Below are 24,828 nucleotides of genomic sequence, written 5' to 3' on the forward strand. Positions count from 1 at the left end.
AGGCCGCCATGCCCTGCATGCCCCTTTTCTCTTTTCATATGCAGATGAGGGTTCCAGTCAACTTTGGCCCACTGCTTGGATAACATCACCATATGCAAATCCGTCTGCTGCAGACCTTCCCCCAAGAGTGCTTGTACTAGTTGTTGCATATGGTTTGATATTTGATGGTGCTTCAGTATTAGGCAGCCTTCCGCCCTCCCATGTTCATCTGAAAAGATGTGGTCTCCCTGCAGTTGTTGTCCCCAGATGAGAGTTCCCTTGTGCTGCCTCAGTTGAATCTCCTTTACTTGACAGAGATGTGCCTGAGCAGCGGCCCTCACCAGCCCTATCCCAAATCATACTTATTTTGCATAGGAGATACCATGGTCATGAAGATTGTTCTCCCAGGGTGAGGTTCATTCATTGCATTCTGGGTATGCTGACCCCTGTGATTTTCCCAAATGTGGGAAACTCGACTGCATTATTTGTGGTAGTGGGGGACTGTGTTTGTGCTTTCCTCTGGTCAGCTCTGGTAAAAGTCAGATTTCTTTGTCTCAGATCTTCCTCTAGCCTTGTTCTTCTTTCGAGAGTTCCCTGGTGCTGCCTCAGTTGGATCTCCTTCACTTCACAGGGGGGAACCCGAGCAGCGACCCTCCCCAGCTCTAGCCCAACTCCTACTTACCTGCCAGGTGAGATACTATGATCATGAAGGTGTTTCTCCCAGGGCAAGGCTCACCCATTGCACTCTGGGTGTGCTGCCCCTGCGATTTCCCCAAAAGTGGGAAACTTGACTGCATAATTTGTGTTTCCCCTGGTCGGCTCTCGTATAATTCAGATCTCTTTGTCTCAGGTCTCTCTCCAGCCTAGTTTGCTGTCTGTTTCCACTTCTCTTTTCTTCAGCCGCTCCCTTCTATACCCTTGTGCACTATCCTGACTTCTCCTCCAGTCTGCTTACTTTGTGCCTTCCAATGCACAATGCAAACTACAGGAAGTGCTGCAGGGCCCACACCCTTTTACTTGCCTTACAGAGCAGCTCTGGAGCTGTTACAGTGCCCAGCTGCTGCAAGAAATCAGCTTGAATGCTTCAGGGGATGGGGCATGGCCAACATGAGCCCCACACCAAAGGAGGGTGGAGGTGTTTAATGCGAACTAGGGGTCATCCAAGCACCGCAAAAGGCCGCCATGCCCTGCACGCCCATTTTCTCTTTTCATATGCAGATGAGGGTTGAAGCCAACTTTGACCCACTGCTTGGATGACATCACCGTATGCAAATCCGTCTTCTGCAGAACTTCCCCCAGGAATGCTTGCACTAGTTGTTGCATTTGGTTTGTTGTTTGGGGGTGCTTCAGTATTAGGCAGCCTTCTGCCCTCCCATGTTCATCTGAAAATATGTGTTCTCCCTGCAGTTGTTGTCCCCAGATGAGAGTTCCCTTGTGCTGCCTCAGTTGAATCTCCTTTACTTGACAGAGATGTGCATGAGCAGCGGCCCTCCCCAGCCCTATTCCAAATCATACTTATTTTGCATAGGAGATACCATGGTCATGAAGATTGTTCTCCCAGGGTGAGGTTCATTCATTGCATTTTGGGTATGCTGACCCCTGTGATTTCCCCAAATGTGGGAAACTTGACTGCATTATTTGTGGTAGTGGGGGACTGTGTTTGTGCTTTCCTCTGGTCAGCTCTGGTAAAAGTCAGATTTCTTTGTCTCAGATTTTCCTCTAGCCTTGTTCTTCTTTCGAGAGTTCCCTTGTGCTGCCTCAGTTGGATCTCCTTCACTTTACAGGGGGGTACCCGAGCAGCGACCCTCCCCAGCTCTAGCCCAACTCCTACTTACCTGCCAGGTGAGATACTATGATCATGAAGGTGCTTCTCCCAGGGAAAGGCTCACCCATTGCACTCTGGGTGTGCTGCCCCTGCGATTTCCCCAAATGTGGGAAACTTGACTGCATAATTTGTGTTTCCCTTGGTCGGCTCTCGTATAATTCAGATCTCTTTGTCTCAGGTCTCTCTCCAGCCTAGTTTGCTGTCTGTTTCCACTTCTCTTTTCTTCAGCCGCTCCCTTCTATACCCTTGTGCACTATCCTGACTTCTCCTCCCGTCTGCTTACTTTGTGCCTTCCAATGCATAATGCAAACTACAGGTAGTGCTTCAGGGCCCACACCCTTTTACTTGCCTTACAGAGCAGCTCTGGAGCTGTTACAGTGCCCAGCTGCTGCAAGAAATCAGCTTGAATGCTTCAGGGGATGGGGCATGGCCAACATGAGCCCCACACCAAAGGAGGGTGGGGGTGTTTAATGCGAACTAGGGGTCATCCAAGCACTGCAAAAGGCCGCCATGCCCTGCATGCCCCTTTTCTCTTTTCATATGCAGATGAGGGTTCCAGTCAACTTTGGCCCACTGCTTGGATAACATCACCATATGCAAATCCGTCTGCTGCAGACCTTCCCCCAGGAGTGCTTGTACTAGTTGTTGCATATGGTTTGATATTTGATGGTGCTTCAGTATTAGGCAGCCTTCCGCCCTCCCATGTTCATCTGAAAAGATGTGGTCTCCCTGCAGTTGTTGTCCCCAGATGAGAGTTCCCTTGTGCTGCCTCAGTTGAATCTCCTTTGCTTGACAGAGATGTGCCTGAGCAGCGGCCCTCACCAGCCCTATCCCAAATCATACTTATTTTGCATAGGAGATACCATGGTCATGAAGATTGTTCTCCCAGGGTGAGGTTCATTCATTGCATTCTGGGTATGCTGACCCCTGTGATTTTCCCAAATGTGGGAAACTCGACTGCATTATTTGTGGTAGTGGGGGACTTTGTTTGTGCTTTCCTCTGGTCAGCTCTGGTAAAAGTCAGATTTCTTTGTCTCAGATCTTCCTCTAGCCTTGTTCTTCTTTCGAGAGTTCCCTGGTGCTGCCTCAGTTGGATCTCCTTCACTTCACAGGGGGGAACCCGAGCAGCGACCCTCCCCAGCTCTAGCCCAACTCCTACTTACCTGCCAGGTGAGATACTATGATCATGAAGGTGCTTCTCCCAGGGCAAGGCTCACCCATTGCACTCTGGGTGTGCTGCCCCTGCGATTTCCCCAAATGTGGGAAACTTGACTGCATAATTTGTGTTTCCCCTGGTCGGCTCTCGTATAATTCAGATCTCTTTGTCTCAGGTCTCTCTCCAGCCTAGTTTGCTGTCTGTTTCCACTTCTCTTTTCTTCAGCCGCTCCCTTCTATACCCTTGTGCACTATCCTGACTTCTCCTCCCGTCTGCTTACTTTGTGCCTTCCAATGCACAATGCGAACTACAGGTAGTGCTGCAGGGCCCACACCCTTTTACTTGCCTTACAGAGCAGCTCTGGAGCTGTTACAGTGCCCAGCTGCTGCAAGAAATCAGCTTGAATGCTTCAGGGGCTGGGGCATAGCCAACATGAGCCCCACACCAAAGGAGGGTGGAGGTGTTTAATGCAAACTAGGGGTCAGCCAAGCGCCGCAAAAGGCCACCATGCCCTGCACGCCCCTTTTCTCTTTTCATATGCAGACGAGGGTTGAAGCCAACTTTGACCCACTGCTTGGATGACATCACCATATGCAAACCCATCTGCGGCAGGCCTTCCCCCAGGAATGCTTGCACTAGTTGTTGCATTTGGTTTGTTGTTTGGGGGTGCTTCAGTATTAGGCAGCCTTCTGCCCTCCCATGTTCATCTGAAAATATATGTTCTCCCTGCAGTTGTTGTCCCAAGATGAGAGTTCCCTTGTGCTGCCTCAGTTGAATCTCCTTTACTTGACAGAGATGTGCATGAGCAGCGGCCCTCCCCAGCCCTATTCCAAATCATACTTATTTTGCATAGGAGATACCATGGTCCTGAAGATTTTTCTCCCAGGGTGAGGTTCATTCATTGCATTTTGGGTATGCTGACCCCTGTGATTTCCCCAAATGTCGGAAACTTGACTGCATTATTTGTGGTAGTGGGAGACTGTGTTTGTGCTTTCCTCTGGTCAGCTCTGGTAAAAGTCAGATTTCTTTGTCTCAGATTTTCCTTTAGCCTTGTTCTTCTTTCGAGAGTTCCCTTGTGCTGCCTCAGTTGGATCTCCTTCACTTTACAGGGGGGTACCCGAGCAGCGACCCTCCCCAGCTCTAGCCCAACTCCTACTTACCTGCCAGGTGAGATACTATGATCATGAAGGTGCTTCTCCCAGGGCAAGGCTCACCCATTGTACTCTGGGTGTGATGCTCCTGCGATTTCCCCAAATGTGGGAATCTTGACTGCATAATTTGTGTTTCCCCTGGTCGGCTCACGTATAATTCAGATCTCTTTGTCTCAGGTCTCTCTCCAGCCTAGTTTTCTGTCTGTTTCCACTTCTCTTTTCTTCAGCCGCTCCCTTCTATACCCTTGTGCACTATCCTGACTTCTCCTCCCATCTGCTTACTTTGTGCCTTCCAATGCACAATGCAAACTACAGGTAGTGCTGCAGGGCCCACACCCTTTTACTTGCCTTACAGAGCAGCTCTGGAGCTGTTACAGTGCCCAGCTGCTGCAAGAAATCAGCTTGAATGCTTCAGGGGCTGGGGCATAGCCAACATGAGCCCCACACCGAAGGAGGGTGGAGGTGTTTAATGCGAACTAGGGGTCATCCAAGCACCGCAAAAGGCCGCCATGCCCTGCACGCCCCTTTTCTCTTTTCATATGCAGATGAGGGTTGAAGCCAACTTTGACCCACTGCTTGGATGACATCACCGTATGCAAATCCATCTTCTGCAGAACTTCCCCCAGGAATGCTTGCACTAGTTGTTGCATTTGGTTTGTTGTTTGGGGGTGCTTCAGTATTAGGCAGCCTTCTGCCCTCCCATGTTCATCTGAAAATATGTGTTCTCCCTGCAGTTGTTGTCCCCAGATGAGAGTTCCCTTGTGCTGCCTCAGTTGAATCTCCTTTACTTGACAGAGATGTGCATGAGCAGCGGCCCTTCCCAGCCCTATTCCAAATCATACTTATTTTGCATAGGAGATACCATGGTCATGAAGATTGTTCTCCCAGGGTGAGGTTCATTCATTGCATTTTGGGTATGCTGACCTCTGTGATTTCCCCAAATGTGGGAAACTTGACTGCATTATTTGTGGTAGTGGGGGACTGTGTTTGTGCTTTCCTCTGGTCAGCTCTGGTAAAAGTCAGATTTCTTTGTCTCAGATTTTCCTCTAGCCTTGTTCTTCTTTCGAGAGTTCCCTTGTGCTGCCTCAGTTGGATCTCCTTCACTTTACAGGGGGGGTACCCGAGCAGCGACCCTCCCCAGCTCTAGCCCAACTCCTACTTACCTGCCAGGTGAGATACTATGATCATGAAGGTGCTTCTCCCAGGGCAAGGCTCACCCATTGCACTCTGGGTGTGCTGCTCCTGCGATTTCCCCAAATGTGGGAAACTTGACTGCATAATTTGTGTTTCCCCTGGTCGGCTCTCGTATAATTCAGATCTCTTTGTCTCAGGTCTCTCTCCAGCCTAGTTTGCTGTCTGTTTCCACTTCTCTTTTCTTGAGCCGCTCCCTTCTATGCCCTTGCGCACTATCCTGACTTCTCCTCCTGTCTGCTTACTTTGTGCCTTCCAACGCACAATGCGAACTACAGGTAGTGCTGCAGGGCCCACACCCTTTTACTTGCCTTACAGAGCAGCTCTGGAGCTGTTACAGTGCCCAGCTGCTGCAAGAATTCAGCTTGAATGCTTCAGGGGCTGGGGCATAGCCAACATGAGCCCCACACCAAAGGAGGGTGGAGGTGTTTAATGCAAACTAGGGGTCAGCCAAGCGCCGCAAAAGGCCACCATGCCCTGCACGCCCCTTTTCTCTTTTCATATGCAGACGAGGGTTGAAGCCAACTTTGACCAACTGCTTGGATGACATCACCATATGCAAATCCATCTGCGGCAGGCCTTCCCCCAGGAATGCTTGCACTAGTTGTTGCATTTGGTTTGTTGTTTGGGGGTGCTTCAGTATTAGGCAGCCTTCTGCCCTCCCATGTTCATCTGAAAATATATGTTCTCCCTGCAGTTGTTGTCCCAAGATGAGAGTTCCCTTGTGCTGCCTCAGTTGAATCTCCTTTACTTGACAGAGATGTGCATGAGCAGCGGCCCTCCCCAGCCCTCTTCCAAATCATACTTATTTTGCATAGGAGATACCATGGTCATGAAGATTTTTCTCCCAGGGTGAGGTTCATTCATTGCATTTTGGGTATGCTGACCCCTGTGATTTCCCCAAATGTGGGAAACTCGACTGCATTATTTGTGGTAGTGGGAGGCTGTGTTTGTGATTTCTTCTGGTCAGCTCTGGTAAAAGTCAGATTTCTTTGTTTCAGATTTTCCTTTAGCCTTGTTCTTCTTTCGAGAGTTCCCTTGTGCTGCCTCAGTTGGATCTCCTTCACTTAACAGGGGGGTGCCCGAGCAGCGACCCTCCCTAGCTCTAGCCCAACTCCTACTTACCTGCCAGGTGAGATACTATGATCATGAAGGTGCTTCTCCCAGGGCAAGGCTCACCCATTGCACTCTGGGTGTGCTGCCCCTGCGATTTCCCCAAATGTGGGAAACTTGACTGCATAATTTGTGTTTCCCCTGGTCGGCTCTCGTATAATTCAGATCTCTTTGTCTCAGATCTCTCTCCAGCCTAGTTTGCTGTCTGTTTCCACTTCTCTTTTCTTCAGCCGCTCCCTTCTATACCCTAGTGCACTATCCTGACTTCTCCTCCCGTCTGCTTACTTTGTGCCTTCCAATGCACAATGCAAACTACAGGTAGTGCTGCAGGGCCCACACCCTTTTACTTGCCTTACAGAGCGTCTCTGGAGCTGTTACAGTGCCCAGCTGCTGCAAGAAATCTGCTTGAATGCTTCAGGGGATGGGACATGGCCAACATGAGCCCCACACCAAAGGAGGGTGGAGCAGAAGGCTGCCTAATACTGAAGCACCCCCAAACAACAAACCAAATGCAACAACTAGTGCAAGCATTCCTGGGGGAAGGCCTGCCGCAGATGGATTTGCATATGGTGATGTCATCCAAGCAGTGGGTCAAAGGTGGCTTCAACCCTCGTCTGCATATAAAAACAGAAAAGGGGCGTGCAGGGCATGGTGGCCTTTTGCGGCGCTTGACTGACCCCTAGTTTGCATTAAACACCTCCACCCTCCTTCGGTGTGGGGCTCATGTTGGCTATGCCCCAGCCCCTGAAGCATTCAAGCTGATTTCTTGCAGCAGCTGGCCACTGTAACAGCTCCAGAGCTGCTCTGTAAGGCAAGTAAAAGGGTGTGGGCCCTGCAGCACTACCTGTAGTTTGCATTGTGCATTGGAAGGCACAAAGTAAGCAGACGGGAGGAGAAGTCAGGATAGTGCACAAGGGTATAGAAGGGAGCGGCTGAAGAAAAGAGAAGTGGAAACAGACAGCAAACTAGGCTGGAGAGAGACCTGAGACAAAGAGATCTGAATTATACGAGAGCCGACCAGGGGAAACACAAATTATGCAGTCAAGTTTCCCACATTTGGGGAAATCGCAGGAGCAGCACACCCAGAGTACAATGGGTGAGCCTTGCCCTGGGAGAAGCACCTTCATGATCATAGTATCTCACCTGGCAGGTAAGTAGGAGTTGGGCTAGAGCTGGGGAGGGTCGCTGCTCGGGTTCCCCCCTGTAAAGTGAAGGAGATCCAACTGAGGCAGCACAAGGGAACTCTCGAAAGAAGAACAAGGCTAAAGGAAAATCTGAGACAAAGAAATCTGACTTTTACCAGAGCTGACCAGAAGAAATCACAAACACAGCCTCCCACTACCACAAATAATGCAGTCAAGTTTCCCACATTTGGGGAAATCACAGGGGTCAGCATACCCAAAATGCAATGAATAAACCTCACCCTGGGAGAAAAATCTTCATGACCATGGTATCTCCTATGCAAAATAAGTATGATTTGGAATAGGGCTGGGGAGGGCCGCTGCTCATGCACATCTCTGTCAAGTAAAGGAGATTTAACTGAGGCAACACAAGGGAACTCTCATCTGGGGACAACAACTGCAGGGAGAACATATATTTTCAGATGAACATGGGAGGGCAGAAGGCTGCCTAATACTGAAGCACCCCCAAACAACAAACCAAATGCAACAACTAGTGCAAGCATTCCTGGGGGAAGGCCTGCCGCAGATGGATTTGCATATGGTGATGTCATCCAAGCAGTGGGTCAAAGTTGGCTTCAACCCTCGTCTGCATATGAAAAGAGAAAAGGGGCGTGCAGGGCATGGCGGCCTTTTGCGGTGCTTGGATGACCCCTAGTTCGCATTAAACACCTCCACCCTCTTTTGGTGTGGGGCTCATGTTGGCCATGCCCCATCCCCTGAAGCATTCAAGCAGATTTCTTGCAGCAGCTGGGCACTGTAACAGCTCCAGAGCTGCTCTGTAAGGCAAGTAAAAGGGTGTGGGCCCTGCAGCACTACCTGTAGTTTGCATTGTGCATTGGAAGGCACAAAGTAAGCAGACGGGAGGAGAAGTCAGGATAGTGCACAAGGTTATAGAAGGGAGCGGCTGAAGAAAAGAGAAGTGGAAACAGACAGCAAACTAGGCTGGAGAGAGACCTGAGACAAAGAGATCTGAATTATACGAGAGCCGACCAGGGGAAACACAAATTATGCAGTCAAGTTTCCCACATTTGGGGAAATCGCAGGGGCAGCACACCCAGAGTGCAATGGGTGAGCCTTGCCCTGGGAGAAGCACCATCATGATCATAGTATCTCACCTGGCAGGTAAGTAGGAGTTGGGCTAGAGCTGGGGAGGGTCTCTGCTCGGGCACCCCCCTGTCAAGTGAAGGAGATCCAACTGAGGCAGCACAAGGGAACTCTCAAAAGAAGAACAAGGCTAGAGGAAGATCTGAAACAAAGAAATCTGACTTTTACCAGAGCTGACCAGAGGAAAACACAAACACAGTCCCCCACTACCACAAATAAAGCAGTCGAGTTTCCCACATTTGGGGAAATCACAGGGGTCAGCATACCCAGAATGCAATGAATGAACCTCACCCTGGGAGAATAATCTTCATGACCATGGTATGTCCTATGCAAAATAAGTATGATTTGGGATAGAGCTGGGGTGGGCCGCTGCTCAGGCACATCTCTGTCAAGTTAAGGAGATTCAACTGAGGCAGCACAAGGGAACTCTCATCTGGGGACAACAACTGCAGGGAGAACACATATTTTCAGATGAACATGGGAGGGCAGAAGGCTGCCTAATACTGAAGCACCCCCAAACAACAAACCAAATGCAACAACTAGTGCAAGCATTCCTGGGGGAAGTTCTGCAGAAGACGGATTTGCATACGGTGATGTCATCCAAGCAGTGGGTCAAAGTTGGCTTCAACCCTCATCTGCATATGAAAAGAGAAAAGGGGCGTGCAGGGCATGGCGGCTTTTTGCGGTGCTTGTGACAATACTAAATACTTTTGTCGTATAAACAACCCTTTATGAGGTCTAAGAACACTGTACGCTGTTTACTTAAGAAGTACCGTAAGGGTACACTAGTTGCGTAACGATCGCTCAGCCGTAGGCGAGACGCTCAAGCGTCACGTTCGCTCACGGCCCAGAGATCACAGGACACGTTATTGGCTGTTGACTAACGTAATGATTCGCTATGGCGTAGCAGACGCTCGAGACCACGAGGAGATCACCAGCAGCGCAGACGCTCACAACGCTATACCTTTATGTCTAAACCTTTTAACAATGAAATACACAGAATACCTTAATGTGGATACAGGGTGTAAGTGCAACCTTGTGTAACCTGACTAACTACAAAGCTGCTTGAGCGTCACCGACGCTCAAGTGAACACTTAACACTATAGAAAATACACAGATACTGGTTTAGGGTCCAAAGCCTATTAACTGTATTATATCTAATATACTGGTAAAAAGGGGATAACAGTACAAATGATACACTACAATATAACAAAGACTTCCTAACCAAAATAGCTACACTAGAAATACAATACAATACAATTACTATTTATGGGAAAATGGAAGGGGAAGAGAAGAAGAGAGAGATAGAGAGAAATGGCTCATGATAACATTAAATAAGAGACAACATGGTTGCAGATAAAACTACACATGTGAGAGACAATCGCTGCGCAGTTAGTCAATGCTGAATACAGCATGGGATGGAAGCTAGACTCCATTTTGAGAAACCTCCACTTGATTCCAAAGACCACACCACATGGCTGAAAGGGGGAGGGGAAGACATCCAGCAGCAGCCATTTTAGATTTGCAGGTCCAAACACATGGCACTTTATTCCAAAATGTCCAAGCCTCAAAACAATGCATATGTTCTGATTTTACAATTCCAAACCATCTAAATCACCTTTCACAATGTAATCCAACTTCCTAGAACCATCTCATAATTTCACATCCCAAACAACTTCAGTATCTCAATAACCAGAGCATATTCATCACAAGACCAGATCACAATGTAATTAACACAAACGTAACTGCATGGTGGTATTTATGATTAACAGGATATATATTATAACTAACCAGCACAATCTATTTTAAATCTCCATAGGCAAACAAATACCACAAATACTATGCTACAGATTGTATACTGTTCCAATTCATCACGGACTTCACAGAGTATCCACAAACACCCAACAATCACACAACCAAGTTACAATATCCTATTTAAAACCAGAAAGCAATCTGTCTGTTTCCTTATCTAGCCATGTGAAGTTCAATACTTAGCCTTTAGTTTGGAAGATGTCCTGGGGATTCAGCCGCCATGCTGCTTGGTGCCAGGTAGCTGTGTGTGTGTCTGTGAGTGTAGCTACATTACATCTGTTCTCTGAGGCCACACCTGACCACTACCTTCCTGTTTGACCAGTACCTGGGGGAGGGGTCTTTCTTTCTCCTTTGTATATGCTAATCAGGTTCAGCCCTGAAAACTTAGTAAAAGGTTGTCTTGAGCATCCATTGTTCTAACAATATGATCTTAGCTTTTATACATATAATCATATCTATCCGCTGCAATGTCCCACAACAACACAACAGGCCTCAAACTAACCCACACCTCATTCTGCTTGCTTCAATACCAAACATGATGTGTTTATCTGGTTCGGTTCGAATGATACACATCCATGACATTAATTCATTAGCCAATTCTAAATCTCCATGATGTCTGGTGCTGTTCATTATTATAACCATGTACTGTATGAAACAAGTGCCGAATCCATCTCTGTGCCATGTCCGAGCAAATGCGTGTGTTTCCATATATTGCTGTGCTCGCTGCGCATATTTGCAAGTATAGCGACTTATATGTGTGCAGTTTATATGGTCTCTCTATGTAATATTTTTGACTTTGACAGTCCACCCTTTGGCAGTCACCAATAACTGCCACTTCCTAAAACATTTCAAAAAGAGAAAAATATATGTCAGGGGTTAATACATTTCCATGGTTGGGTAAGGGAGGAGAGAGGAGAAGGTGTGAAGAGGGTATGACCTAGTGAGATAGCAGAAGCATGTGTGTATGAATCCATGTTTGGGGGGTCATGTATCATCGTGCCGTACGTGTTGTACATCAAGCTTCGAGGTATTGCGAAGTATACATTTGAATTCCTTCTTATCCCGTACTAAGGGTCTGTGGATGGGCTGTCAAACTTTACCGAGCTCATTTCGGCTGTGGTTGTAACAAAATGGGGGAGCACATTTTAGTTGATGATACATGAATGGGGGAGGTATGTGGTTGCTGATATCTGTGCCTGTATTCCCTATCGACTATGTGTGTCATTACCTGAGGGTTGTAGAGATGAAGATAAAGAACACTTATGGAAAATGCAATGATATTCTATGTCAGGGAAATGTACATCTGTTGTTGAAGTTTTGTTCGGTATCTGTTGAGAGTCGTCTTCTTTGCGCTGTATTGCTCTTTGGGCATGAGCAAATAGCTTTGTCAGTGCCATCAGATTTACAAAAAATGTTGGGCTAGCGTGAGTTTAAAATACTAGGGAAACTGGGGATCCATGGCAAAGTTCATCAAGTGTCCATATCATAGGTCGTCAAAACTTCATCTTTGGTTCTTGTCTGTTGTCTGTATAGCGTCTCGTTAACTTCCTCGTCCAAGGGGTCTTTGTATCTTGGAGAAAAGCAGAAAAACAGGTGAAAGAAACGGACCGTATAATCGCATTTTCATCACATCATGGTTTCTATCATTGGGTCATATACCAAATCCAGGTTAATTACAGTTTCCTCACTCCTTAGACTCATTACCTCAGGTAGTACTTTTCCAATACAACACAATCCTTCAGAGTTTGGGGCAAGCCGCTCATACGCCTTTCTCCCGCATATGAAATATGCATCATCGGGGAGAACATATGGGACGGAATATGTCATTACCATGTTACACATTTTCCATGTGAACTCTCCTAACCCTAACTCTCCCATCTGTTTAGTACACGTATCAGTTTGTACGATATGTGCACAGTATCCTGGTGATACTTCTCCAACTCTCGTAATCCTATTTCCTAAGGTATACCTATACCGGAAAGATTTTCCTCTACTGGCTATGTGGCGTACAAGCTCTGTATCTGTAGGCATTCTATCTGCTCTATGCGAAAAGGTCATGGTTTGGTTGCTCCATGACACTTCCCAATTTCCCGGCTTTCGGGGATTGGAGATGTTAAAACATAATAGGGACCTATCCACATGGTATTGGTGGAGCTTCAAACTAGGAGGGCTGGAGATATTAAACCTCCTGTCCACCGGTCTCCCACCCTTTAGCTCAAGTACCTCCCCTACCGTTAAAGGAAATGGTACTAGCCCTGATTTACTATGACCCTGAGGTACTTGAGAGCATACCCAACAATCTGTTTTATTTAACACACTACCCACTAAGGAGTGATAGTCACTCAATGGATGCCGGTCCATATGGATATTAAAACTGGATTGGCATTTCGTTATGCATCCATCCTCAACCATTGTCACAGAGCCTACAGATACAGTTTTCTTTTTGAACTAACAATCCTTCACAATTGTTTACAAATAACATGGTTGTTAGATCGTGCCCGGTACTCGCCTTTGCTTGGTGATTGGGTTGCTATTGGAAATTTACACCTCCGTCTCAGTCATCAGGACCTTTCTGGATCCTTTCTCGACCTCACTGGTACTCTCACCGAAACAGACTGCTCTGGTCAACATCATGGTCAACAGGAAAATCCATATCACAGTCTCTTGGGGCAAGTCCATCTTACAGGAGGAGAAAAGAAGAAATTTGTAAAGGGGGTATAAGAAATCAGTTTGAGGGGGAGAGAACTTGTTACGATAATAAGTTCTCTCGTCTTGTTGTTCTTCTTGTTCTGCTGTCCTCTCAAAGGTGCTATCTCTCAGTCTTCCAAACGAACATTCTGGTGATGCAATATTCCTTCCTAACCGGCGATCTTTCTGTAAGGAGAAAAAATCTGGCATTACCATTGGTCCAACTGAGGGGTGACATACCATCTTTAAACCATGAAAACATGAGTGAGAAGAGAGAGGAAAAAAAAAAACAAAAAACAAGAGATAGAGAACAATTCATATGCATATATATATTACATAACTCGACATTAACCATCAATAGGAAAAGAGAAACAAAGCATTTTTAAAACATTGTCAACATTAAGAAAACATTGTTAGCATTAGAAAAACATTGTCAGATTATCAGGCTGTCATATCTACGTGTCTAATGGTCTCCTTGAGCAGTCCCTCCCCACCAGCACCTGCATTACTCCACTGTCTGTATCTGGCCAGAAATACATTGTGGCGGAGGTCATGCTGGGGTTTGGTAGACTTCTGCAAGGACCAAGTGGATATGCAATGTGTGAATTCTTACCAATACTCGTCAGAGATGGGGATAGAGAGAGAGAGAAAAAAAACAACATTTCACAGATACATTTACAACGTTTCACCTGGTCATTCCTGTGTCTTCAGTGAATGACCTCCCAATTTATTAACCGTTACCTCAGGCTTACCATCAGTCGTATGATCACCTTTCTTGACTACCTATCATGGGTGTGGCTCAAAATTCTTCCTATGTGATCCCTGCTTGTAATTTGGTGTGTCATAACTTTTGCTCATTTTCATGTCTAGGGGGTCTGATTTTATGTGGGCTGTTGCAGTTACTGGCATAATGCCCTTCTCTTTTGCACAGATCACAAATCCTTAAGTTCCTCCATGTGCCAATGGCCTGGGGTTTTGGTTGATTTGATGCCTCCTCAAACGCTTGGATGCTCATCACCATCAACCGCTTTCCCTGTACCTACCTGATTCCTTGGATACCATGATTATGTCGTTGTCTAGGGAGTTGGTATGCCTTCTGTGAATCTTTGATCATACAGTTAGATCTTTCCTAGGATCTGGGTAATCAGACATGATTGATCTCAATTCTGTCCGGGACCAGGGATGGCGCATTGCACTGTCCTTGACGGGAATGGTTCCCTGATCATCAGTCTTCCCATTGGGGACTGTGATCACCCTGACAGGACTAAACTCAATCACATCACCTTGTTTTGGTCTTACAATATGGGGTACATTTGTTTGTGCGTGATATAAAACATTGTACGTACCTGTGGACACGACCTCACCTGACCCTCCGTTAGGGGGTTTGATTATTGCCTTTACCAATTTGGTCGCGTCCACCTGGATGTCTTGTAGGATGGCTTCTTTAAGAGGTGCCGACATCGTTCTGGGCTCACTTTCTTGTTGGTAATCCTGAGGGAAGTTTAACATGGGGTGCGACTTGCACAGGTTAACATTTGTAATTTTTACACTTTAATTTTCATAAACATTATTACATTTAACACTTTCATTCTTAATACAGTTACTAAGTGCATTTTTATCGTACAACATTGTGCCATTTCTCTGCAACCATAATCCTCTTCAATGCCATGTCTCTCCTCTCAAGATGAAAGTTAGATATGTAAGTTACATTTCTTTGCATTTCACTTTCCTGTTGCCATAACTGCAAACAATCATCATGTTTAACTCGTTGTTTCCAGGATTTTATGAGACTGATCCTTTGCCTTAAATTATGCAACACCTCTAAGTCAAAACTACCAATCCCGGGAAATGGTGCCTTATCCCCCGCAGTCATTCGTGTCCATTCATCACAAAAGGTCTCAGTGTGGGGACCATATTTCCCCCACATTACTAACCGAGCAGACCCTCGGGGTCTGCAAGCCTCTGGAGTCTGAATCCTGACCTCCGACCGTCTCTGTGTTGTGCACTTGGCTGCCATTGTGGACCTTTTTAAACACAGAAAAACTTCCTAAAATGCACCAAACACAGAACTTCGTTGGAAATCCTTAAAGCTCTTCCACTGAACTTCTTCTGCTCCGGGTATCCCCGTTCCGCCTTCTAGCAGACACGTGTAGCCGTTGCAGGCCCTATCTCTAGAGATTTTCCTGAGAAAATTCCCTTCCTTTTTCTTTACACAAATCACGCTTGCATGTGCTCCCTACAACACGTATGAGGGCAAGATTTACGCATGGATATACGACCTCATATCACGTTGCGTTATTGGTCACACATACAACCGTGCGGTCCAATCGTACCACTTATAGACACTTGTTGCCCATAAATGGTAGGATCATTGGAGTCTCCCTACTGTGCTCCAAAACAGCCAGAGCGTAATACAACGAAAACTTTATCACACTCTGTTGCACGTTTTCACTCAGATCGTGCTCATCACGTTCCACATAGATCACACAGATCACAAAGTCCACAAAGCGGAATTCAATACCGTTTTATCACATAGATCACAAAGTCCACAAAGCGGGATTCAATACACTCATACCGTTTTCAACCCACTATCAGTCTTATAGTTTTCTGATCAGAAAAATCATTTCCCGTAGTCTGATAGCTCTCCCCAGAGGCGTTACAGTAAAGTAAGGTATTTAAACTAAATTTTGGAAACTGAACAAATGTGTGCTATTGTCTTGTGGCTTCTGTATCGCCTTACTATAAGCGATATTTCACTATATAAACGCTTACCAAACACCACACAGTATCTTCTATGCTGTGTGCTTGTTTTTTCTCAGCACGTTATCAATGCAAATGGCAAACAGGAAGGTGAGATGTGAAATTTACACAGATGAAAATGCAATTCTAAATTTAATCTAATAACATACATTGATGTAAGCACACGCATATAGATATTACATATAAGTACCAATCACTATTACCTATGATTGACTATGATATAGATTAAATAAATGCATAAAAAAAAAACTCATTAAATGATGATTTCTTTTTGACAGTGGATGGCTGATTGTTTCCTGAGTCAACTGAAAACCAGCCGCTCAGAAAAAAAAAAAAATATTTGACCTTCCCAAAATGGCCGCTGCTCCTCCCCCTTCCACCTCCATGAGGGTCACACAAAATGGTGGACAGACCATGCGGCCTCTTGTCACAAAGAAAGTCATCATTCAAAACTCCTAAAGTTATTCTAGGCCTGAGTGTGTAGTTGGCACCAAATTGAAATAAAAACCAGATTTTCAAAGACAATAGCGTACTGTTCTTACCTCCGGTCCCGGATTCCCTCAGCACCCTTTACTAAGCGAAACAGACGCTTATCCAATCAGCACTGCAAGGAATATGATCCCGCCCTTTGCTGATGGATAATGTCTGCTGATCTACCTAGTGCAGATATGTGAAGGACTGGACGGCCCCCAATTGACAATACTAAATACTTTTGTCGTATAAACAACCCTTTATGAGGTCTAAGAACACTGTACGCTGTTTACTTAAGAAGTACCGTAAGGGTACACTAGTTGCGTAACGATCGCTCAGCCGTAGGCGAGACGCTCAAGCGTCACGTTCGCTCACGGCCCAGAGATCACAGGACACGTTATTGGCTGTTGACTAACGTAATGATTCGCTATGGCGTAGCAGACGCTCGAGACCACGAGGAGATCACCAGCAGCGCAGACGCTCACAACGCTATACCTTTATGTCTAAACCTTTTAACAATGAAATACACAGAATACCTTAATGTGGATACAGGGTGTAAGTGCAACCTTGTGTAACCTGACTAACTACAAAGCTGCTTGAGCGTCACCGACGCTCAAGTGAACACTTAACACTATAGAAAATACACAGATACTGGTTTAGGGTCCAAAGCCTATTAACTGTATTATATCTAATATACTGGTAAAAAGGGGATAACAGTACAAATGATACACTACAATATAACAAAGACTTCCTAACCAAAATAGCTACACTAGAAATACAATACAATACAATTACTATTTATGGGAAAATGGAAGGGGAAGAGAAGAAGAGAGAGATAGAGAGAAATGGCTCATGATAACATTAAATAAGAGACAACATGGTTGCAGATAAAACTACACATGTGAGAGACAATCGCTGCGCAGTTAGTCAATGCTGAATACAGCATGGGATGGAAGCTAGACTCCATTTTGAGAAACCTCCACTTGATTCCAAAGACCACACCACATGGCTGAAAGGGGGAGGGGAAGACATCCAGCAGCAGCCATTTTAGATTTGCAGGTCCAAACACATGGCACTTTATTCCAAAATGTCCAAGCCTCAAAACAATGCATATGTTCTGATTTTACAATTCCAAACCATCTAAATCACCTTTCACAATGTAATCCAACTTCCTAGAACCATCTCATAATTTCACATCCCAAACAACTTCAGTATCTCAATAACCAGAGCATATTCATCACAAGACCAGATCACAATGTAATTAACACAAACGTAACTGCATGGTGGTATTTATGATTAACAGGATATATATTATAACTAACCAGCACAATCTATTTTAAATCTCCATAGGCAAACAAATACCACAAATACTATGCTACAGATTGTATACTGTTCCAATTCATCACGGACTTCACAGAGTATCCACAAACACCCAACAATCACACAACCAAGTTACAATAACCTATTTAAAACCAGAAAGCAATCTGTCTGTTTCCTTATCTAGCCATGTGAAGTTCAATACTTAGCCTTTAGTTTGGAAGATGTCCTGGGGATTCAGCCGCCATGCTGCTTGGTGCCAGGTAGCTGTGTGTGTGTCTGTGAGTGTAGCTACATTACATCTGTTCTCTGAGGCCACACCTGACCACTACCTTCCTGTTTGACCAGTACCTGGGGGAGGGGTCTTTCTTTCTCCTTTGTATATGCTAATCAGGTTCAGCCCTGAAAACTTAGTAAAAGGTTGTCTTGAGCATCCATTGTTCTAACAATATGATCTTAGCTTTTATACATATAATCATATCTATCCGCTGCAATGTCCCACAACAACACAACAGGCCTCAAACTAACCCACACCTCATTCTGCTTGCTTCAATACCAAACATGATGTGTTTATCTGGTTCGGTTCGAATGATACACATCCATGACATTAATTCATTAGCCAATTCTAAATCTCCATGATGTCTGGTGCTGTTCATTATTATAACCATGTACTGTATGAAACAAGTGCCGAATCCATCTCTGTGCCATGTCCGAGCAAATGCGTGTGTTTCCATATATTGCTGTGCTCGCTGCGCATATTTGCAAGTATAGCGACTTATATGTGTGCAGTTTATATGGTCTCTCTATGTAATATTTTTGACTTTGACACTTGGATGACCCCTAGTTCGCATTAAACACCTCCACCTTCCTTTGGTGTGGGGCTCATGTTGGCCATGCCCCATCCCCTGAAGCATTCAAGCTGATTTCTTGCAGCAGCTGGGCACTGTAACAGCTCCAGAGCTGCTCTGTACGGCAAGTAAAAGGGTGTGGGCCCTGCAGCACTACCTGTAGTTTGCATTGTGCATTGGAAGGCACAAAGTAAGCAGACAGGAGGAGAAGTCAGGATAGTGCACAAGGGTATAAAAGGGAGGGGCTCATGAAAAAAGAAGTGGAAACAGACAGCAAACTAGGCTGGAGAGAGACCTGAGACAAAGAGATCTGAATTATACGAGAGCCGACCAGGGGAAACACAAATTATGCAGTCAAGCTTCCCACATTTGGGGAAATCAGAGTGCAATGGGTGAGCCTTGCCCTGGGAGAAGCACCTTCATGATCATAGTATCTCACCTGGCAGGTAAGTAGGAGTTGGGCTAGAGCTGGGGAGGGTCGCTGCTCGGGTACCCCCCTGTAAAGTGAAGGAGATCCAACTGAGGCAGCACAAGGGAACTCTCGAAAGAAGAACAAGGCTAAAGGAAAATCTGAGACAAAGAAATTTGACTTTTACCAGAGCTGACCAGAGGAAAGCACAAACACAGTCTCCCACTACCACAAATAATGCAGTCAAGTTTCCCACATTTGGGGAAATCACAGGGGTCAGCATACCCAAAATGCAATGAATGAACCTCACCCTGGGAGAAAAATCTTCATGACCATGGTATCTCCTATGCAAAATAAGTATGATTTGGAATAGGGCTGGGGAGGGCCGCTGCTCATGCACATCTCTGTCAAGTAAAGGAGATTCAACTGAGGCAGCACAAGGGAACTCTCATCTTGGGACAACAACTGCAGGGAGAACACATATTTTCAGATGAACATGGGAGGGCAGAAGGCTGCCTAATACTGAAGCACCCCCAAACAACAAACCAAATGCAACAACTAGTGCAAGCATTCCTGGGGGAAGTTCTGCAGAAGACGGATTTGCATACGGTGATGTCATCCAAGCAGTGGGTCAAAGTTGGCTTCAACCCTCATCTGCATATGAAAAGAGAAAAGGGGCGTGCAGGGCATGGCGGCCTTTTGCGGTGCTTGGATGACCCCTAGTTCGCATTAAACACCTCCACCCTCCTTTGGTGTGGGGCTCATGTTGGCCATGCCCCATCCCCTGAAGCATTCAAGCTGATTTCTTGCAGCAGCTGGGCACTGTAACAGCTCCAGAGCTGCTCTGTAAGGCAAGTAAAAGGGTGTGGGCCCTGCAGCACTAACTGTAGTTTGCATTGTGCATTGGAAGGCACAAAGTAAGCAGACGGGAGGAGAAGTCAGGATAGTGCACAAGGGTATAGAAGGGAGTGGCTGAAGAAAAGAGAAGTGGAAACAGACAGCAAACTAGGCTGGAGAGAGACCTGAGACAAAGAGATCTGAATTATACGAGAGCCGACCAGGGGAAACACAAATTATGCAGTCAAGTTTCCCACATTTGGGGAAATCGCAGGAGCAGCACACCCAGAGTACAATGGGTGAGCCTTGCCCTGGGAGAAGCACCTTCATGATCATAGTATCTCACCTGGCAGGTAAGTAGGAGTTGGGCTAGAGCTGGGGAGGGTCGCTGCTCGGGTACCCCCCTGTAAAGTGAAGGAGATCCAACTGAGGCAGCACAAGGGAACTCTCGAAAGAAGAACAAGGCTAAAGGAAAATCTGAGACAAAGAAATCTGACTTTTACCAGAGCTGACCAGAGGAAAGCACAAACACAGTCTCCCACTACCACAAATAATGCAGTCAAGTTTCCCACATTTGGGGAAATCACAGGGGTCAGCATACCCAAAATGCAATGAATGAACCTCACCCTGGGAGAAAAATCTTCATGACCATGGTATCTCCTATGCAAAATAAGTATGATTTGGAATAGGGCTGGGGAGGGCCGCTGCTCATGCACATCTCTGTCAAGTAAAGGAGATTCAACTGAGGCAGCACAAGGGAACTCTCATCTTGGGACAACAACTGCAGGGAGAACACATATTTTCAGATGAACATGGGAGGGCAGAAGGCTGCCTAATACTGAAGCACCTCCAAACAACAAACCAAATGCAACAACTAGTGCAAGCATTCCTGGGGGAAGGCCTGCCGCAGATGGATTTGCATATGGTGATGTCATCCAAGCAGTGGGTCAAAGTTGGCTTCAACCCTCGTCTGCATATGAAAACAGAAAAGGGGCGTGCAGGGCATGGTGGCCTTTTGCGGCGCTTGTCTGACCCCTAGTTTGCATTAAACACCTCCACCCTCCTTCGGTGTGGGGCTCATGTTGGCTATGCCCCAGCCCCTGAAGCATTCAAGCTGATTTCTTGCAGCAGCTGGGCACTGTAACAGCTCCAGAGCTGCTCTGTAAGGCAAGTAAAAGGGTGTGGGCCCTGCAGCACTACCTGTAGTTTGCATTGTGCATTGGAAGGCACAAAGTAAGCAGACGGGAGGAGAAGTCAGGATAGTGCACAAGGGTATAGAAGGGAGCGGCTGAAGAAAAGAGAAGTGGAAACAGACAGCAAACTAGGCTGGAGAGAGACCTGAGACAAAGAGATCTGAATTATACGAGAGCCGACCAGGGGAAACACAAATTATGCAGTCAAGTTTCCCACATTTGGGGAAATCGCAGGAGCAGCACACCCAGAGTACAATGGGTGAGCCTTGCCCTGGGAGAAGCACCTTCATGATCATAGTATCTCACCTGGCAGGTAAGTAGGAGTTGGGCTAGAGCTGGGGAGGGTCGCTGCTCGGGTACCCCCCTGTAAAGTGAAGGAGATCCAACTGAGGCAGCACAAGGGAACTCTCGAAAGAAGAACAAGGCTAAAGGAAAATCTGAGACAAAGAAATCTGACTTTTACCAGAGCTGACCAGAGGAAAGCACAAACACAGTCTCCCACTACCACAAATAATGCAGTCAAGTTTCCCACATTTGGGGAAATCACAGGGGTCAGCATACCCAAAATGCAATGAATGAACCTCACCCTGGGAGAAAAATCTTCATGACCATGGTATCTCCTATGCAAAATAAGTATGATTTGGAATAGGGCTGGGGAGGGCCGCTGCTCATGCACATCTCTGTCAAGTAAAGGAGATTCAACTGAGGCAGCACAAGGGAACTCTCATCTTGGGACAACAACTGCAGGGAGAACACATATTTTCAGATGAACATGGGAGGGCAAAAGGCTGCCTAATACTGAAGCACCCCCAAACAACAAACCAAATGCAACAACTAGTGCAAGCATTCCTGGGGGAAGTTCTGCAGAAGACGGATTTGCATACGGTGATGTCATCCAAGCAGTGGGTCAAAGTTGGCTTCAACCCTCATCTGCATATGAAAAGAGAAAAGGGGCGTGCAGGGCATGGCGGCCTTTTGCGGTGCTTGGATGACCCCTAGTTCGCATTAAACACCTCCACCCTCCTTTGGTGTGGGGCTCATGTTGGCCATGCCCCATCCCCTGAAGCATTCAAGCTGATTTCTTGCCGCAGCTGGGCACTGTAACAGCTCCAGAGCTGCTCTGTAAGGCAAGTAAAAGGGTGTGGGCCCTGCAGCACTACCTGTAGTTTGCATTGTGCATTGGAAGGCACAAAGTAAGCAGACGGGAGGAGAAGTCAGGATAGTGCACAAGGGTATAGAAGGGAGCGGCTGAAGAAAAGAGAAGTGGAAACAGACAGCAAACTAGGCTGGAGAGAGACCTGAGACAAAGAGATCTGAATTATACGAGAGCCGACCAGGGGAAACACAAATTATGCAGTCAAGTTTCCCACATTTGGGGAAATCGCAGGGGCAGCACACCCAGAGTGCAATGGGTGAGCCTTGCCCTGGGAGAAGCACCTTCATGATCATAGTATCTCACCTGGCAGGTAAGTAGGAGTTGGGCTAGAGCTGGGGAAAGTCGCTGTTCGGGCACCCCCCTGTCAAGTGAAAGAGATCCAACTGAGGCAGCATAAGGGAACTCTCGAAAGAAGAACAAGGCTAGAGGAAGATCTGAGACAAAAAAATCTGACTTTTTCCAGAGCTGACCAGAGGAAAGCACAAACACAGTCTCCCACTACCACAAATAATGCAGTCAAGTTTCCCACATTTGGGGAAATCACAGGGGTCAGCATACCCAAAATGCAATGAATGAACCTCACCCTGGGAGAAAAATCTTCATGACCATGGTATCTCCTATGCAAAATAAGTATGATTTGGAATAGGGCTGGGGAGGGCCGCTGCTCATGCACATCTCTGTCAAGTAAAGGAGATTCAACTGAGGCAGCACAAGGGAACTCTCATCTTGGGACAACAACTGCAGGGAGAACACATATTTTCAGATGAACATGGGAGGGCAGAAGGCTGCCTAATACTGAAGCACCCCCAAACAACAAACCAAATGCAACAACTAGTGCAAGCATTCCTGGGGGAAGTTCTGCAGAAGACGGATTTGCATACGGTGATGTCATCCAAGCAGTGGGTCAAAGTTGGCTTCAACCCTCATCTGCATATGAAAAGAGAAAAGGGGCGTGCAGGGCATGGCGGCCTTTTGCGGTGCTTGGATGACCCCTAGTTCGCATTAAACACCTCCACCCTCCTTTGGTGTGGGGCTCATGTTGGCCATGCCCCATCCCCTGAAGCATTCAAGCTGATTTCTTGCAGCAGCTGGGCACTGTAACAGCTCCAGAGCTGCTCTGTAAGGCAAGTAAAAGGGTGTGGGCCCTGCAGCACTACCTGTAGTTTGCATTGTGCATTGGAAGGCACAAAGTAAGCAGACGGGAGGAGAAGTCAGGATAGTGCACAAGGGTATAGAAGGGAGTGGCTGAAGAAAAGAGAAGTGGAAACAGACAGCAAACTAGGCTGGAGAGAGACCTGAGACAAAGAGATCTGAATTATACGAGAGCCGACCAGGGGAAACACAAATTATGCAGTCAAGTTTCCCACATTTGGGGAAATCGCAGGAGCAGCACACCCAGAGTACAATGGGTGAGCCTTGCCCTGGGAGAAGCACCTTCATGATCATAGTATCTCACCTGGCAGGTAAGTAGGAGTTGGGCTAGAGCTGGGGAGGGTCGCTGCTCGGGTACCCCCCTGTAAAGTGAAGGAGATCCAACTGAGGCAGCACAAGGGAACTCTCGAAAGAAGAACAAGGCTAAAGGAAAATCTGAGACAAAGAAATCTGACTTTTACCAGAGCTGACCAGAGGAAAGCACAAACACAGTCTCCCACTACCACAAATAATGCAGTCAAGTTTCCCACATTTGGGGAAATCACAGGGGTCAGCATACCCAAAATGCAATGAATGAACCTCACCCTGGGAGAAAAATCTTCATGACCATGGTATCTCCTATGCAAAATAAGTATGATTTGGAATAGGGCTGGGGAGGGCCGCTGCTCATGCACATCTCTGTCAAGTAAAGGAGATTCAACTGAGGCAGCACAAGGGAACTCTCATCTTGGGACAACAACTGCAGGGAGAACACATATTTTCAGATGAACATGGGAGGGCAGAAGGCTGCCTAATACTGAAGCACCTCCAAACAACAAACCAAATGCAACAACTAGTGCAAGCATTCCTGGGGGAAGGCCTGCCGCAGATGGATTTGCATATGGTGATGTCATCCAAGCAGTGGGTCAAAGTTGGCTTCAACCCTCGTCTGCATATGAAAACAGAAAAGGGGCGTGCAGGGCATGGTGGCCTTTTGCGGCGCTTGTCTGACCCCTAGTTTGCATTAAACACCTCCACCCTCCTTCGGTGTGGGGCTCATGTTGGCTATGCCCCAGCCCCTGAAGCATTCAAGCTGATTTCTTGCAGCAGCTGGGCACTGTAACAGCTCCAGAGCTGCTCTGTAAGGCAAGTAAAAGGGTGTGGGCCCTGCAGCACTACCTGTAGTTTGCATTGTGCATTGGAAGGCACAAAGTAAGCAGACGGGAGGAGAAGTCAGGATAGTGCACAAGGGTATAGAAGGGAGCGGCTGAAGAAAAGAGAAGTGGAAACAGACAGCAAACTAGGCTGGAGAGAGACCTGAGACAAAGAGATCTGAATTATACGAGAGCCGACCAGGGGAAACACAAATTATGCAGTCAAGTTTCCCACATTTGGGGAAATCGCAGGAGCAGCACACCCAGAGTACAATGGGTGAGCCTTGCCCTGGGAGAAGCACCTTCATGATCATAGTATCTCACCTGGCAGGTAAGTAGGAGTTGGGCTAGA

The 24,828-nt window shown here is 46.6% G+C and overlaps 25 non-coding genes and 1 pseudogene across 25 annotated transcripts; 12 read left to right on the forward strand and 14 right to left on the reverse strand.

Annotated features, from left to right (window-relative positions):
- Positions 1–337: 337 nt before the first annotated feature.
- On the forward strand, positions 338–501 carry LOC135044403 (U1 spliceosomal RNA). The gene has a single exon (XR_010237007.1). It is a non-coding gene; the product is annotated as a U1 spliceosomal RNA (small nuclear RNA).
- Positions 502–653: 152 nt separating this feature from the next.
- Positions 654–816, forward strand: LOC135045150 (U1 spliceosomal RNA). Its single transcript, XR_010237679.1, has one exon. It is a non-coding gene; the product is annotated as a U1 spliceosomal RNA (small nuclear RNA).
- A 674-nt stretch (positions 817–1,490) lies between these two features.
- Positions 1,491–1,654, forward strand: LOC135044836 (U1 spliceosomal RNA). The gene has a single exon (XR_010237374.1). It is a non-coding gene; the product is annotated as a U1 spliceosomal RNA (small nuclear RNA).
- A 152-nt stretch (positions 1,655–1,806) lies between these two features.
- LOC135045236 (U1 spliceosomal RNA) lies at positions 1,807–1,969 on the forward strand. The gene has a single exon (XR_010237763.1). It is a non-coding gene; the product is annotated as a U1 spliceosomal RNA (small nuclear RNA).
- Positions 1,970–2,643: 674 nt separating this feature from the next.
- On the forward strand, positions 2,644–2,807 carry LOC135044973 (U1 spliceosomal RNA). Its single transcript, XR_010237509.1, has one exon. It is a non-coding gene; the product is annotated as a U1 spliceosomal RNA (small nuclear RNA).
- A 152-nt stretch (positions 2,808–2,959) lies between these two features.
- LOC135045181 (U1 spliceosomal RNA) lies at positions 2,960–3,122 on the forward strand. Its single transcript, XR_010237709.1, has one exon. It is a non-coding gene; the product is annotated as a U1 spliceosomal RNA (small nuclear RNA).
- Positions 3,123–3,796: 674 nt separating this feature from the next.
- Positions 3,797–3,960, forward strand: LOC135045133 (U1 spliceosomal RNA). The gene has a single exon (XR_010237666.1). It is a non-coding gene; the product is annotated as a U1 spliceosomal RNA (small nuclear RNA).
- Positions 3,961–4,112: 152 nt separating this feature from the next.
- LOC135044562 (U1 spliceosomal RNA) lies at positions 4,113–4,264 on the forward strand (annotated as a pseudogene).
- Positions 4,265–4,949: 685 nt separating this feature from the next.
- Positions 4,950–5,113, forward strand: LOC135044945 (U1 spliceosomal RNA). The gene has a single exon (XR_010237481.1). It is a non-coding gene; the product is annotated as a U1 spliceosomal RNA (small nuclear RNA).
- Positions 5,114–5,266: 153 nt separating this feature from the next.
- LOC135045217 (U1 spliceosomal RNA) lies at positions 5,267–5,429 on the forward strand. Its single transcript, XR_010237745.1, has one exon. It is a non-coding gene; the product is annotated as a U1 spliceosomal RNA (small nuclear RNA).
- A 674-nt stretch (positions 5,430–6,103) lies between these two features.
- Positions 6,104–6,267, forward strand: LOC135045063 (U1 spliceosomal RNA). The gene has a single exon (XR_010237597.1). It is a non-coding gene; the product is annotated as a U1 spliceosomal RNA (small nuclear RNA).
- A 152-nt stretch (positions 6,268–6,419) lies between these two features.
- On the forward strand, positions 6,420–6,582 carry LOC135045182 (U1 spliceosomal RNA). The gene has a single exon (XR_010237710.1). It is a non-coding gene; the product is annotated as a U1 spliceosomal RNA (small nuclear RNA).
- Positions 6,583–7,410: 828 nt separating this feature from the next.
- On the reverse strand, positions 7,411–7,573 carry LOC135044353 (U1 spliceosomal RNA). The gene has a single exon (XR_010236958.1). It is a non-coding gene; the product is annotated as a U1 spliceosomal RNA (small nuclear RNA).
- A 152-nt stretch (positions 7,574–7,725) lies between these two features.
- LOC135045060 (U1 spliceosomal RNA) lies at positions 7,726–7,889 on the reverse strand. Its single transcript, XR_010237594.1, has one exon. It is a non-coding gene; the product is annotated as a U1 spliceosomal RNA (small nuclear RNA).
- Positions 7,890–8,563: 674 nt separating this feature from the next.
- Positions 8,564–8,726, reverse strand: LOC135045259 (U1 spliceosomal RNA). Its single transcript, XR_010237782.1, has one exon. It is a non-coding gene; the product is annotated as a U1 spliceosomal RNA (small nuclear RNA).
- A 152-nt stretch (positions 8,727–8,878) lies between these two features.
- LOC135045085 (U1 spliceosomal RNA) lies at positions 8,879–9,042 on the reverse strand. Its single transcript, XR_010237618.1, has one exon. It is a non-coding gene; the product is annotated as a U1 spliceosomal RNA (small nuclear RNA).
- A 10,160-nt stretch (positions 9,043–19,202) lies between these two features.
- On the reverse strand, positions 19,203–19,366 carry LOC135045042 (U1 spliceosomal RNA). Its single transcript, XR_010237576.1, has one exon. It is a non-coding gene; the product is annotated as a U1 spliceosomal RNA (small nuclear RNA).
- A 674-nt stretch (positions 19,367–20,040) lies between these two features.
- LOC135044354 (U1 spliceosomal RNA) lies at positions 20,041–20,203 on the reverse strand. Its single transcript, XR_010236959.1, has one exon. It is a non-coding gene; the product is annotated as a U1 spliceosomal RNA (small nuclear RNA).
- Positions 20,204–20,355: 152 nt separating this feature from the next.
- On the reverse strand, positions 20,356–20,519 carry LOC135045043 (U1 spliceosomal RNA). Its single transcript, XR_010237577.1, has one exon. It is a non-coding gene; the product is annotated as a U1 spliceosomal RNA (small nuclear RNA).
- A 674-nt stretch (positions 20,520–21,193) lies between these two features.
- LOC135044355 (U1 spliceosomal RNA) lies at positions 21,194–21,356 on the reverse strand. Its single transcript, XR_010236960.1, has one exon. It is a non-coding gene; the product is annotated as a U1 spliceosomal RNA (small nuclear RNA).
- A 152-nt stretch (positions 21,357–21,508) lies between these two features.
- On the reverse strand, positions 21,509–21,672 carry LOC135045045 (U1 spliceosomal RNA). Its single transcript, XR_010237579.1, has one exon. It is a non-coding gene; the product is annotated as a U1 spliceosomal RNA (small nuclear RNA).
- A 674-nt stretch (positions 21,673–22,346) lies between these two features.
- On the reverse strand, positions 22,347–22,509 carry LOC135045183 (U1 spliceosomal RNA). Its single transcript, XR_010237711.1, has one exon. It is a non-coding gene; the product is annotated as a U1 spliceosomal RNA (small nuclear RNA).
- Positions 22,510–22,661: 152 nt separating this feature from the next.
- Positions 22,662–22,825, reverse strand: LOC135045046 (U1 spliceosomal RNA). Its single transcript, XR_010237580.1, has one exon. It is a non-coding gene; the product is annotated as a U1 spliceosomal RNA (small nuclear RNA).
- A 674-nt stretch (positions 22,826–23,499) lies between these two features.
- LOC135044356 (U1 spliceosomal RNA) lies at positions 23,500–23,662 on the reverse strand. Its single transcript, XR_010236961.1, has one exon. It is a non-coding gene; the product is annotated as a U1 spliceosomal RNA (small nuclear RNA).
- A 152-nt stretch (positions 23,663–23,814) lies between these two features.
- Positions 23,815–23,978, reverse strand: LOC135045047 (U1 spliceosomal RNA). Its single transcript, XR_010237581.1, has one exon. It is a non-coding gene; the product is annotated as a U1 spliceosomal RNA (small nuclear RNA).
- Positions 23,979–24,652: 674 nt separating this feature from the next.
- Positions 24,653–24,815, reverse strand: LOC135044358 (U1 spliceosomal RNA). The gene has a single exon (XR_010236963.1). It is a non-coding gene; the product is annotated as a U1 spliceosomal RNA (small nuclear RNA).
- Between the last annotated feature and the right edge of the window lie 13 nt (positions 24,816–24,828).

This window comes from Pseudophryne corroboree, unplaced genomic scaffold, assembly GCF_028390025.1.
Source record: "Pseudophryne corroboree isolate aPseCor3 unplaced genomic scaffold, aPseCor3.hap2 scaffold_90, whole genome shotgun sequence".
Lineage (NCBI taxonomy): Eukaryota > Metazoa > Chordata > Amphibia > Anura > Myobatrachidae > Pseudophryne > Pseudophryne corroboree.